General features: G+C 39.6%; 1 protein-coding gene across 3 annotated transcripts in view; it reads right to left on the bottom strand.

The window, feature by feature from the left end:
* FAT3 (FAT atypical cadherin 3) overlaps positions 1-14,530 on the bottom strand; it is a 477,600-nt gene that overhangs the window by 138,110 nt on the left and 324,960 nt on the right. The window lies entirely within an intron of this gene.

Genomic DNA, 14,530 nt, shown 5'->3' with positions numbered 1-14,530 from the left:
GGAGAGCCTCATGCTTGAAACAGCCATTTTACTCATAAAATAGAATGATCTTTCAGATTCATGACAGGTTTTCCATAGCTCTAAAAAACACCTGTTTACTCAAGATAAGATTGTCCATCCCCTTTAGCTCCCAGAATACTCTCTATTATTCCAGATTAGTGTTTCTCAACCTTGGCAGCTTGAAGATGTGCAGACTTCAACTCCCAGAATTCCCCAGTCAGCATGTTGGCTGGGGAATTCTGGGAGTTGAAGTCCACACATCTTCAAGTTGCCAAGGCTGAGAAACACTGTTCCAGATGACCTGGTTCCTGGTTCTCCCCCAACCCAGGCAAAGAAGAACTGGCTTTCAGTCATCTGCCTCCCCCTCCCCCCCAAGATTGCTTATGGGGCCTAAATGGGCCCCAGAAGCTTTGCAGAAAATAACACATATACCCCAAATGATGCAAATTTGCTTTGCAGGATGCCAGATTCATATACGGCTGTAGCAAACTGAGATTATGTCAAAATGACGACCTGTAAGATAACATAATGATGCAAATTCCACCCTTACATGCATACAGGCTGATGTCTGATGCAAATGCGTTAATCACATTTTTTTGCACTATAAGGTGTGCTTTGCCACTTGCCCTTTCTTTCCCTCCCCTACATGTCTGTGTTAAAAGGGTATATAAATTTAGTGGCAACAACTACCAGCAGATGCAAAAGGAGGCTTTGTTGGTTGCATAGGGGCTCACAGGGGCTCTCACCTAACTCTGTTTTAGATGGAAGAAAAAATGTTAGAGAATATGCATGTGCTCTAGGTAAGAGTACCTGGACAATTCTACCTACTTATTTGGATCAGCCTCTACTACTCAGGAGTAAGTCAAGAAAGGAAAGGCGACTGACTATGTTGTGAATTTAATTAAAGGTTTGTATGCTTGTTTATTGATTGACTTTATTAATTACATTTATATACTGCTGCAATCAAAGCAGAGTCTCAGTGACACGCAGTAGTAAGCAAAACACAATAATAGTAATTAAAAAAAATCTTACAAGGCATTAAACCATCTCAAAACCATACAGGGCATCAGATCCCCAAAGCCCTCCAGAAGAGCTCTGTTTTCAATTTCTTCCAGAAGGCCAGTAATGTTGGAGACAAGCAGATCTCCAGTGGGACGCCATTCAGGTAGGTTGGCCACATCACGGGGGAAAAAATAGTTATTCTGCTTTGTAGAGTGGGGAAGTTGTCTACCCTAAAGTTCTAAGATCAGTCAAAATGACTATATGCCTAAAGAGTCTCTCTCTCTCTCTCTCTCTCTCTCTCTCTCTCTCTCTCTCATTTTTGTGATGATTCAGAACCAACAATTTCATCTTTTTTTTTTTTACAAGAGTGAAAAGAAAATATGTGGGAAGTACCGACTAAATAAACCAACACAGCAGTTAACCAACAAAATAATCAATATAAAATGGGAGGTCAACAGAGCCAGACAGAACAAAATACAAGATCTTGGCTTGAAACCATCAAACACTGTCACTGTGGGAATTGGTGTATTAGCAGCTTTTTGCAAAAGCAGAACCTAAGCTACTTTCAAGCTAGTAAAAATCCATATCCGCCTCTCCTCTGTAATGGTATAATGTTAAGTTGAAATAAGAAAGAAAAACTTTGAAAAATATATGGATTTTATTATTTCTCTCCTGATCTTGCATTATTTATTTCCATGGTACCATCCACAGTTAAATGATCAGCAATTCCATGTTAGGCTGCAGTTCAGTTATAAATGTAACTTATTCAGCTCTCTTTTAGCCCTATTCAAATTATTAGCTCTGTTCTATACTACGATTTTTTTTTCCTGTTTTGATAAATGTATCAACATGGCTCTTGAAACCTGAAAAGCAATTTTGCAATTAACGACTTGTCAGATTCAAAGTAATACTACAGGGAACTTTTCCAAATCTGAAAAATAATGTGTTGAATTTCTCATGTTTGAAGAAAGGAAAAAAGAAAAATTGATTACTAACTGATAACTGGAATTCTCTGAGTGGTCATCTGCAAATTTGCCTGCGTGGAGCCTCTTTGGAATCTTCTAGAATTTAGAGAAATGATAGTAGGTGTCCTATCCTCCTTGTGTCCCATGTGCCTGTTCCCCCAGGCTCAGCTTCTACTGGATCATCTCAGTTCCAGTACAGTGGAACCAAGAAATAATGTTGAGGTTCCTTGACATCAAACAAAAGGAATTGACCCAAATGAGACGGATGGTCCTCATCAGTCAATCGAACAACGTGGAACCAATGGTAGTGGAGATGGAGACAACTAATGTGGAGAAGGACTCACAGGTGACAGAGCTGATAGCAGGGACACCACAGGGTTTTTATCTCTTTTTGTCCCCCTTCTTTTTGCCCTGACTGGATAGGCCTTTTAGAAGGCTATGTTGTTTATTAAGGGATTTCACTTGTGTGCTGGAGCTGGCTCACACCAGCTTGTGAGAGGTGATTGTTAAATTTTTTGGAATTCTGTAAGTTAGTTGACAGCAGAGGTGAGCCTCCATGCCTAGTGCACCAGTCAGGTGTTCTGCAGCTAGTGATGTGGCAATGGAGCTGGTTGAGTCAGTTTTAAACATTTAGCAGCACACCACACAGTGATTTCCCTTGATGCTAGCAGCAGTATGGTAGAGGTACCCCCATAGGAAACATGGAGCATAAAAGCACTTGAGAAGAGATGAGAGTTCCCACAAAACTTTAGAAGATGACAAAGGACCTTTAATAGTTTCAGAGTTTGTTTCTGTAAGAACCAGTCCTCAAATAGTGGCAAACAGGATGTATGTCTGTATCCTGTATGTCACCTGTTTAGTAGACACTTGGAAGTGCTTATAAGAGACTTATCTTTAGACAGAAAAAAACAAAGACTATGCCCATTCAAGAGGGGAAATTTGTTTCCCTAGTGCTGGGACCTACAAGATGGGGCCATTGGAGCCATAAGATCAAGACCAGAAGGCTTACAAAGAAGACGAACAGTAAGACCTTATTCAAACCTCTTCAGTGGGAAAACCAAAAATAAATGATTAAATTAAATTAATAAAATAAAATAGATAAAGGAAAATGAACAAATATTTTAAGAGAAATGGACGAAGGAAGAAGAAGGAATATTTTAAGACCAATATGGGCTCACAATCTATTGCTGTGGTAATCAAAAATGAACTGAGGAGATTTAGCATGAGCCATGCATGATCTGTGAGAGTTAATTCTCACAAAGTCACAGAATGACAACATGATAACCCATCAGACCATTTTTTAAACAAGGGCCAGATGGAAACAGGGTCTCTCCCTTTCCAGAAGTGGAGCCCAACTGGTGTGTTGTATAGGCTGGCCAAGGTGGGGGGGGGGAGAGAGAGAGAGAGAGAGAGAGAGAGACTCTGAGACCAAACTGTTTACCAAAATAAGTTTTGTACCTGAAACTTTAATTGTTGGAATTCTTTCATTATGGCTTTATGACTTTTCTACAATATAAACTACTTAGCAGGAGTTATTGGATTCTTAAGTATTTGGATGCCATTGTGTTGTGCCAGCCAAAACCTGTCACAGTGATGCCATAGTATTCATAGAAGGCAGGAATCCTGGCAAGAATTGTGTAAATACCAGAAAATTCTGAAATCATGGAAGTAATATTTCCACTCAATTCTCCTTTGCTCAAAACCCATCTCAAGTACAGTGTCCAGTTTTAGACACCACAGTTTAAGAAGGACACGGAGAGATTGGAACACATTCAGACAAAGGCAATGGAAATGATCGGGGAACAAGAAACTAATTCTTATAAAGAAAGATTGGAGGAACTGGAGGCATAGCTTTCAGAAGAGAAAACTGAGGGGCTATATGACCACATTCTTCAAATATCTGAAAGTATGTCTCACTGAAGGTCAGAACTTGTCCCTCTTGCTCAGTTCAGGACATGGAATAATGAATTGAAGTAACAGGAAGGTAGGATCCAGATGAATATTAGGCAATGCTTCCTAACAGTGAATGCCATTCAAAAGTGGAATCAATTAATAATAAGTGGTGGGCTCCCTTCACAGGATGTGCTCAAACAGAAGCTAGACAGCCATCTGTCTGGAATACTTGCATTTGGATTCCTGCACAGACAACAGAGTTGAAGGTGGTGGCCACAAAGGTCCTTCTAACTCTTTCATTCTGATCAGGGTTTGTGCAGGTGTATAACTCATGTATGCAAACCAGAGAAGTCATGCAAAATAATGCTTCTTGAGTATTTGCCAAACTGTATTACATATACCCATAGAAAGTGATGCCATTTTTTTAAAAAAAATATCTGGTCTAGATTTAATTGAGTTGGCAAAAATTTACCTGGTTTAGTTTTTAATTTGTAGGTGAGAATTCAAGTGATTCCTACAAACAAATCCTCTGCATATAGAAAACTAGAGGCTAAGCCGAAGGATTCTGGCCAAGCCAAGAGCATAAGGTAGTATATTTTTTTTATTTGATAAATTTCTGATGGGGTAGGAGTATTCATGCCAATGAATCAACAGACCAAGGAATGTTATGCTTTTAGTGTACACAGAAAGTCTAACATATTTCTTTTTAAGGACTTGGAATCTGACAGTTCATTAATTGCAAAATGTTTATCACTGCAGGAAGCACAGTGAGGTGTAATACTTGTGTCCATATGTGTGTATATAAGGATCATTATGATGCACAGTGCTAATCAAGAGATACTTTCTGAGTTTGGTTTCCATTTCTAAACTTGAGTACACTCCATGTTGCCCAACTCAAGGTCAAACGAAGTAAGAATTTACACATTTTTTAAATAAAAAGCTTAAGGAAGGACTTTTTCTTCTTTTAAAAAATCTACCTGATTCAGCCTATGTCAGAGAAGGAAGGCAACAACAAAATCCCACCTTTTCTCTCAAGGACAGGGATGAGCAAAATCCCCCCCCCTTTTTTTTCAGAAGTTGAGGGTGGCTGTAGAGGATATAGGGAATGGCCTTGAAGGACAGGAGGAACAGCCACTACCAAGGCATGGTCAGATAAGCAGGGCTTGAGCCCAGGCCAAGAAAAGAACTTGAGAAAACATCTCAGACAAGCACCTCCCTAGTTCACGGGACAATCAAGTGAGGGAAGGGGAAGCACTTTCAGACTTGCAAGATTTGGTCGCTATAGCTGTTACAATAAAAGTAGTGCTGACCTATATGGCTTTGGTTTCTTAGTCTACCTTGTAGGGCTGACGATGACAGGGAGCAAAGCAGTGAAACCACGGATCAGGGTTGGAATATTTCCCCATTTGTTTAAAATGAAGTTGGATTTGAGTTTTTTCTGTTTTAAGAAGAAAATTAAAAGAGGGAAATTGCACTGCTATAATTCAATGGTTTTCTGCTGAATGAATCTTGGAAAACAGGAGCTACAGTGGAAAACAGGGGTTAGTGAACTGAATGAAGCCCAGTTCTACTCTTTAGCTTCACCCAAACCATGAAAGAGTTATTTTATTTATCAGAAAAATGAAATGAAAAAAATGTTATAATTTCAGTGCTAAATGTTTTCTCTGGCTAATGCATGAGTGGTGACCAGTATGATATACAGAGAACTATCAAATAAGAGTAGGGAAAAGTCTAAAGAATTAAGATAAGAATACCTCAGACCAGCTTCTGCAACATGATGCTCCTCAGACATGCTGGGTTTGGACTTCCAGAATTCCCACTGAAAGTGGAAAGTCAGAACATTTCTGGAGGGCACCAAATTGAGGATTGGCATGAAATTCAGGAATGCATGGAGGCCTGCAGATTGTCCACCATTGATCTAGGCTGCTGCTACAGTATACTGAGACTCTGTACATTTTCCCCCAGTTTGGTGCACTAAAAAGACAGTTAGGTGTAGTGGTTAATTGTTGGACAAGTAGTGGGGATCAAGTAGTTGTTCTCTCGCAGCCATGGGGGTTCACTTGGTTAGTTTGGGCCAGTCACTCTTTCAGTCCAATCTAACACACAAGGTTGCTATAATGGAAAGCAACAGCAGGAGGAAGTGTTATGTATGACACTGTAATGGTATGTGGGAATGACCTTGGGAGACAGGGTGAAGAGATGCAGCCAAGGCAACTTAGCCCACAGCAGGAATGTGGGTGGGGCAAGTGGCTCAGAAGAGACCCTCCCTAGTTTCTTGGGCAGTAAAGAGGATTGGGGAGATTTGTACTTTCAGACTTGCAAGATTCTGTTAATGTAACTTTACAATAAAGTAGAATTACCTCATCTGGCCATGTTTCCTGCCTGGTCTACCTCACAAGGTAGCCACCTTGGGCTCTTGAATGAAACTCAGGATATAAATCTAACAAATAAATAATGTGAAAGCTGAAGCTGATTTCATTGTCTAGTTAGGAAGTGACCTGAGATTAGAAATCTGCACCTCAAACATCTAGGACAAATATGGTCTCCTGGGGAACCAGTGTTTGGTCCATGGCAAAATCAGAATGGGAAAGTGATCTTTAATGGGCAGAAGATTATTCTGGAGATGGGAAGAACTTAGCACATAGACATCTACAACATGTTGAGACTGAGTCAGAATGATGATACGTGCACAGTGATATCATGGTGCAAACCCCATCTTATATACTTGCATTGCAATGTTTAATTGTGGGTGTTGTGCCTTGTCCCATATTTCATAAGTCCCCTCCCTGAGAGGGCACCTATGGGCATCCTGACCAGCAACTGACTTTAGCTGAGCAGGATTTTCTTTTTTAATGAAAAGCAAAACCTATAAAGATCACAAGGCTTTTTGCACCACAAGGAACATCTGTAAATTTAAATGACTTTTACAGGAAGTCATTTCCTAAAGCTTTTCTGGTGAGGATTTTCTATTACCTCTACATCCTTCATAAACTTTAATACAGACTATATATATATTGTACACATATACCAAGAGCCCAAGTGGAGGCTTATAAAATGCTGTGTGAATTTCATCCTCAAAATTATAACATACTCAGCAGGGTTTTTTTTTAATTGATAAGGACATTTCTTGCTGTTCTCATGTCTCTGTCATTAATCAAGAGGAAACTGAGCTGACAATAACCTCTAAAGGCAGACAACGTTCAAGAATTTGAAGGATGTAGCATGGCAAAAATAAACAATGAATAAGCAGAAGTTATTCCATCCTTCAAGCCAGAATAAAACTGAAGAATGAAACTATAGCACCAACTAAAATGGTTCAAGGTACCCAATGGCCTTGGAATGGGGTCAAGATGGCAGCCATGCTCTTGTGATTGAGGCCCTGCCTCTTTTTACCTGTGTCACGTATATAAAGTGCTTAAAGAGAGGGCAGTACTTTGATTGTACAGTTGTGCCTGCCATCTTGAGTTTTTTGACCTCCCCAGGGACCTCCCTGAAGGTATCGAATCTAAAGCATAAAAATCAAAAGGTGGCACCAAACCAAGAGAAAAAGAGAACAACATAAAATGGAAAACAAAATCCACACACTCATAAACCCGCTCAAAATGGGTAAACGCATAGTTTTCTTTGCTTTAAGTTCAAAATCCGGTAACTTATAAAAATGTACTAAAACAGTCCCTCTCAAGTATTGCCACGGTTAGTGTAAATAAGGGGTGGATAATCTTCTGAATCCTGAGGAGGGGGAACACTCTTATGCACAAACGCACATCGGCGTGCATGAACGCACAAACTTTGCCAACAGATGCTAGGAAACATACCTGGCCATCTATGAACCTACACACACCCTTTGTTGAAAACTAGCAGGATAGAGAGGTGTGAGAACTTTAGCTCCCCCCATTACTGTATCTAATGCTTTGCTTTTAGATGATGCATAACGATATCAGAACATCCAAAAAGTGCATTTTTCCTTTGGTCAGCGAAGGAGGGGAACGCCTCTGTTACGATGCTACTCTGCATTCATAATGACAGCTTGCTTCTGAAATAGGGAATATGCATGGCTATGTTTCGAACAGGATCTCCCCAACTAAGGCAGGCTTGGGACAACATCGTTAGGGAAACTCCAATCTTTAGGCTGAATGGAAAAAAGAAAACAAAGGTTTGGTCCCCTTAGAACAAAGGCTGAAGCTTAATATTGTGGCTAGGAAAAGGAGAAGAGCCATGTCCTGTCCAAACCTGATGAAAGGAAAATCTACATGAAGCTGGAAAAGGTCTAGAAAAGCAAGCAAAGGCTTTAAGCTTCAGTCATCAGATCTTTCTAAAAAACAAACAACAAGTAAATCTAGAAATTATGCATTACATTTAATTTTGGTAACTGTGTGCCCCTTACTACTTTGTCTTTGGTATATCTATTTGGTATAGATCTTCTCTATACAAACACAACAATTGTGTGCTTTCTGTCCTTTGGAATTTCTTTTACAGCAAAAGTTCCTCTAATTATGAGCAGACTAGAGCATTTTATGGTCTACCCAGAGCGTTATATTTTCCTTAATATTTTTCTACAGAATGTTCTTTTAAAACACTATCTGTGATTTGCACAGCACTACATTTTTAACTCCTACCTCACCATATATTTTTGCATGTGAAAACTAAAAGGTGATTTCACATTCTTTCTTTTCATTTTTTTTTAAAGTAAAGTTTGATTTTATATACCTCTTGTGGGAATGTTTATCTATGACAAATGAAGTAAAAAAATTATATTTGTAATCTAGGCATATGTTTATAATTTTTATATTATATATTTTATATTTGTATTTTATCTCTTGTGTTTTTATTCTACTGAATTGCAATGTGAATGTGCCATACGAGAAATAAATAAATAAATAAATAAATAAATAAATAAATCTATCTATCTATCTATCTATCTATCTATCTATCTATCTATCTATCTATCTATCTATCTATCTCCCAAAGGTGAGAGAAAGAAGGTCTGATTTCCCTAGCCACACACCTCAGCGCTAAAAGACCAGGAGGTGGCACTAAAGAATTTATTTCATTTTTTCCTTATTTTCTCCTGTTAATTTGCCAGACAAAGTTTTGGGGCCCTATTTCTTTCATTTACAGGGTCTAGAAGGAGAACTCCAGGTAAAGCATCTCTTGGAAGATAGGTTGTGGCAGCAGTAACTACCAAGCCAGTATATAGTGTGCAGTGTACACTTTACAGGCCCAAACTGCTTCAGGTCCCAGGTCTGAGACTTCCAAGCTTCTAGTCTATACAGCTCAGTCCTGTCATTACAGCTTTCTTCAAAATGGTCCTCCCCCCCACCCACCCCGAACTGGTACACTTTTCTGCTAAATCAAAATTAAGTTAATCTACCTGTCAGTCCCACTACGTAGACTGGCTATAACAACAGAATCTTGCACATCTGATTATTCTATGCTACCTCCTCCACCTTATAGGTCAGTGAATTAAAAAGGTGTCTATCTGAGCCCCTCCATTATGGTATCTAGAGGTTTTAGACTTAGAATATATTCTACCCCTTGTTTCCTTGGCAATGGAGTTTGCATATCTCTGTCAAGGTCATCTTCCTTATTTCCCATACTACCTTAGCTGTCCTTAAAATCAATGTAGGAAGCTAGACATGATGAAGATTTCATGATGACAAATTGTCTTCCATTAAAGTTTTATTTTTTTATTAGTAATTCAATTCTATCTACTAATCAATCATTCTTGATTTAGCTTATGTACTGCTAAAAATATCTGTTTAAATTAATTTGATTAATAATACAATTGATTCATCAGTTAAACATTGCAAATTTGCTTAAATTAACCTGAAGATCTCATCTAATCTTTCAAAAAAATAAAAATAAATAATACTCTTCTCAGATTGAAATGATGCACCCAAATTTATTGTTTGATTCATGTTTGGAACTTGAGCTTATTCCCTCAATGTTTTTCAATACTCTATCTAGTCAGGATCCTCCAAATTCATTTAAACATTTATCTTTGCGCAAAATCTGCTATCAATTCTATTATATTCCTTATTATTAATGGCATTTATATCCTGCTCCATTCCATTATAGAACACTAGATATTGTATACTGAATTCTGATCTGCTTTGTCGATAGTATCTACAAAACATCCTCAAAATTTCAGTTGCGTCCATTGGCCCCCAAACCGTTGGGACTCATGCTCTTGATACTATATTTTAACATGGGTTTGGAAGTAAAAAAAAAAAAAAAAAATGGAATGAAGGTTCCTTGTAAAATGGCGGTTTCTAGGGAAAGGGGAGATTTCAAGGGCCACAAATGTCCCCAGGGCCTCAATTTGACCATCCCTGAGCTAGATGGACCAGTGATCAGATGTGACACAACCCAGCTTCCTGCGTTGTCCAGTAAATAGTTTGCCTTCAACTGCAATCCCCTTACAGTTCTCTTATTTCTGAAATGTTCCCTCTGCTTTTTAACTGCTTTCCATGCTTCCCACAACTAGTTCTGGAAAGCTTTATTGCCAGTATTGATATGAGGGAGACATTCCTCTCTAACTTGGACTGACTTTACTTTGGTGGATAATGGTTGTTCAAAAACCTCTTGTCTGCTCACTTCAGGGGATAAAGTATCTTCCATTCTCACTCCTCTTAGAGTCCTTGTGCCTGCTGAGAGAAAAGCTCAGCTACAAAGCTCATCACATTACCATCTTTTCACAGCCTCGTCCACCATTTATTTTCTATTCACGCAACTTGCTTGATTCCAATCTCCCCAGCCAGCAGGAACTAAACACCTTCCTTTCAAAGTTTCCTTAAAATTGCAGTGATTGCTACAGAATTCTAATTGCCTCTTTTATAAGCTGTCGGGGTGACATCTAGAGAAGCAGAGAGGGAACCTTTTGCAGCTTGTCTTGCATGAGGGAAGACAGTCACAAGTTCAAATAATCTTTTCTTTTTTTTAAAACATGGATTTTTATCTCCCTTTCCATTTTTGCATATTTGTTAAGAGCGTGTTATTTAGCAGGCTGGTAAACATTTAACCAAACGTCCAAGGATTTGAGATTCGTTCTTTGGTTGCTCCACAGTGTGAACTGAAGTGCATTTACTCAGAAGTAAGTGTCACTCAGTTTGATAGATTTAGCATGAAGTAAGAGTATACAGAAATGCTAGGGATAGAACTACCATTAGGTAGAAGAAGGGGGCTGCTGGGCCAGAAAACTGTGAGCTTGTCTTGCGACTGTATTTTTTTTTTTTACTGTAAGTATTAAAAAAGGAGCATTTGTGATATTCAGTTTAACAGGTGCATTTGACTGGCCAAGGGTCCTTTGCAGAGGCAATTGTGGGTGAAGTACAAAGATGTCAAGAGGGTTTTTTTTTTTTTGTCTGCGCTCAGTCATTGCTGACCCTGCAATGACTGCTTGGACGAGTCCTTGCAGTTTTCAAGGCAACTGTTTTTCGGAAGTGGTTTGCCAGAGCCCCCTTCCTAGGGCAGAGCCCAGCTGGCGAGCGCAGGAGGCGGGGTTTCCGTTGCTTCGCGCCCTTTTCGGGCGCGCACGGTTTTTCGCGCTTACCGGCAACTGCTCCCAACTCCTTTTTTGCAAGGCGCCGCCAGCATTTTTCCTCCCACCGGAGTGAGTAATGGTATGTGGGAATGACCTTGGGAGACAGAAAAGCCACAGCCAGGGGAGCAGTCGGATAAGAGGCAGCTTAGCCCACAGCAGGAATGGGGCGTGGCAAACATCTCAGAAGGGACCCTCCCTAGTTTCTTGGGCTGTAAAGGTGATGGGGAAAAATGTACTCACAGACTTGCAAGATTGTGTTAATGTAACCTTACACTAAAGTAGAAATAGTTCATATGGGCGTGCTTCTTGTCTGGACTACCTCACAAGGCTGACATCAATCTTGCAAGTCTTAAATTCTCTTCCAAAGAGAGGCATAAGATCCCCCTCAAAATTTAGAAAAGACCTCTGATCCCCAGATGAACTAATACGCTAATTCTCCTTTATTGTAAGGCTCCATTAATACAATCTTGCAAGTCTAAAAACACATTTCTCCCCCTTTGCCTTTACCGCCCAAGAAATTAGAGAGGGTCCCTTCTGAGATGTTTGCTATGTCCTCATTCCTTCTGAGGACTCAGCTGCCTCTTATCCAATCATTCCCCCGGCAGTAGCTCTTCCCCGTCTCCCAAGGTCATTCCCACATATCATTGCACTGTATGATAGAAGCCCTGCCCTCTTTTAATGCGTATCACACATGCAGCACATGTAAAAAGGGGCAGGACCTTAACTGTGCAGCTGCCATCTTGACTGTTTTGACCCCCCAGATGCCCTTTATTGTATGCATCTGTGCTTTAGAAAGAAAAACCATTTCTCACTCTATTGCTGACCTCAAAATGTTCTGGCCTGGTTTCAGAGCTGTGGTTGAAGAGCCAATTAAGTAGGCTTTTTTCAACATATGTTGAAGGAGGGCTGCAACAGCAAAATGAGCAAGGCTGTGTCACACATAGCTGTGGGTCAAGTTTACCATTTTTTTCTTAAAGGGGAGGGGAGGGGTTTTGGAGCTGATTTTTTGTTTTTAAAGTAAGCCTATTTTAGGACTCACTCTACAGTTTTTGTGAATTTTCTGCTTCAAACTAGGAAGAAACCTTATTACCAAAGGTGTTCTGGGAGCTGTGAAAGAGATTTGGGAGTTTGATGTGACTCTCTTAACTTAAGCTGCTTATCCTTGGCCTTAGGTTTGCTAAATAATCACCTACTGGCTTGGGATCACTTTCTGTTGAAACCAAAGCCAATCAAAGGTAGGCAAATGAAAGTAAAAAATACAGCAAGCTCAGAGTTCAAAAGTTTGTCCAATCTTAAAATGGGGGTTACTCCAGAACCTCTCAAGCTGACTGACATTCATGAGGTTCTTTGTATACCTTCTGTAATTCTTTGGGTAGAACGTATTTATCCCAAGTTTCCTCCTGCTCCTATGAAACTCAGGGTGGCATAATGAGATGTCTTCCCATGACATCCTCAAAGCAATTCTGTGGTGGAGGCTAGGCTGAGAGATAGTGACTGCATCTAGGAGCATCGAGTGACCTTCACTGGGACTCAGGTCATCTAACTGAGATCTAACTTCTAACTGTACCTCTCAGCTGGAACCCTACCCATATTTCCTCATAACAGCAGTTGAATTCAGTGGGAGCTGTTTCTCCATCTTTAGCATTGGTATTTTCCCCCTCTCTCCTCCCTTCAATGTGGTGAAATAATGATATATAGAAAAATAATGATGGGTAGTATGTCGGAAAGGGCATACTGGTTAGGAATAATGAGATTTGAAATGTCACCGATTGCAAAATACGTTCTGTGCTCCGTGAACCTTTTTGTGTTGTTAGAATGACTTTTTTGTTGTTCAAAGAGAGGGATTCGTAATATACTTGCAGCAAAAGAAGAACATGTTTATTTGGTAATAACTGTTGTGAAATAAATCTTTAGCGTAGGGGAAAAAAAATGGAAATATCATGAGCTAAAGAAATAATGGTGCCATAACATACAGGTGAGATAAGCAGGAATTTGTTTACAAAAAGTAACTCCCACATCATCTTGTGATAGTATAAGGAGATGCCTTCTACCATGTCAAATAATTGGAGCCTTTAGCCCAGTGAAGTCTGGTCTGGGGGTATGATTCTCTCTATTTTGCTGAATTATGGTTCCTATCTTTCTGACCGCTCTCCCATCTTCCCTGACCAACTTCCTTCTTTCCTGGCCACTGACTCTGCTAGCTGGAACATCCCATAATATACTAGTGGCCATAGAAAACATTCTTATGTTGTATTTATTGACCTTACATCAATCTCTGATTTTGTCAATAGATGTAAATTGTGAGAAAAGCCTAAGTCAGTGTTGTCCAAACTTGGCCACTTTAAGATGAGTGCACTTCAACTCCCAGAATTCCCCAGCCAGCCATTCCCCATGCTGGCTGGGGAATTCTGGGAGTTGAAGTCCACTCATCTTAAAGTAGCCAAGTTTGGATAACACTGGCCTAAGTGAACCAATATGGACAGATAGATTTTCAGGTTATTGATGGAACTGCATTCTGACCATAAGGGTAGTTGATGATGAGTCAACAGCAGATTGTTATTGGCTCCCATCCTGTATAATTTTTATATTAATGATACTATTCTGGCCACAAAATCACAGCCACCTTTGCTTGATAGATATAAGGTAATGATCTTGATATGCTGATGATATGCCACTTATATTATGTGTCAAAACTTGGCTTTGAAGAATGGCTGTGAGAAAGGATTAAATGATGATGAAATCAAAATAGTGGACCTTGGTCATAGCAGAACCAAAAACAAGGAGCTAATAAAACAATGGCCCTCCTTTAAATACTTGGGTATTTCTTTCCAGGAATCATTATTTGGAAAAGTGCATCTTAATTTATTGTTAATAACAGCCCAACACAGTGGGATATTCTGAAGTATTTATAGGGGGGTCAATTAATTGCCTTTGCATTCAGAATATTCCAGACAAGGTAAAGCAATTCTGTAACTTTTGTATGGGTCAGAGATTTGGGGTACAGAAATGTTGTTGCCCAACTAAAAACATTTTCCTGAGTCTTCCACAGGATACTCCTGCCACACAATTTAAGAATGGAGACAGGATTCGTCTCAAACTTTGTCACACCCCCACCACCACACACACC

Source organism: Python bivittatus, unplaced genomic scaffold (genome assembly GCF_059951505.1).
Source record: "Python bivittatus isolate LINGU-HERP-01145 unplaced genomic scaffold, Pbiv_v1 ctg000340_np1212, whole genome shotgun sequence".
NCBI lineage: Eukaryota > Metazoa > Chordata > Lepidosauria > Squamata > Pythonidae > Python > Python bivittatus.
Note: the sequence above shows the minus strand (reverse complement) of the source record. Positions and strands in the feature narration are given on the sequence as shown.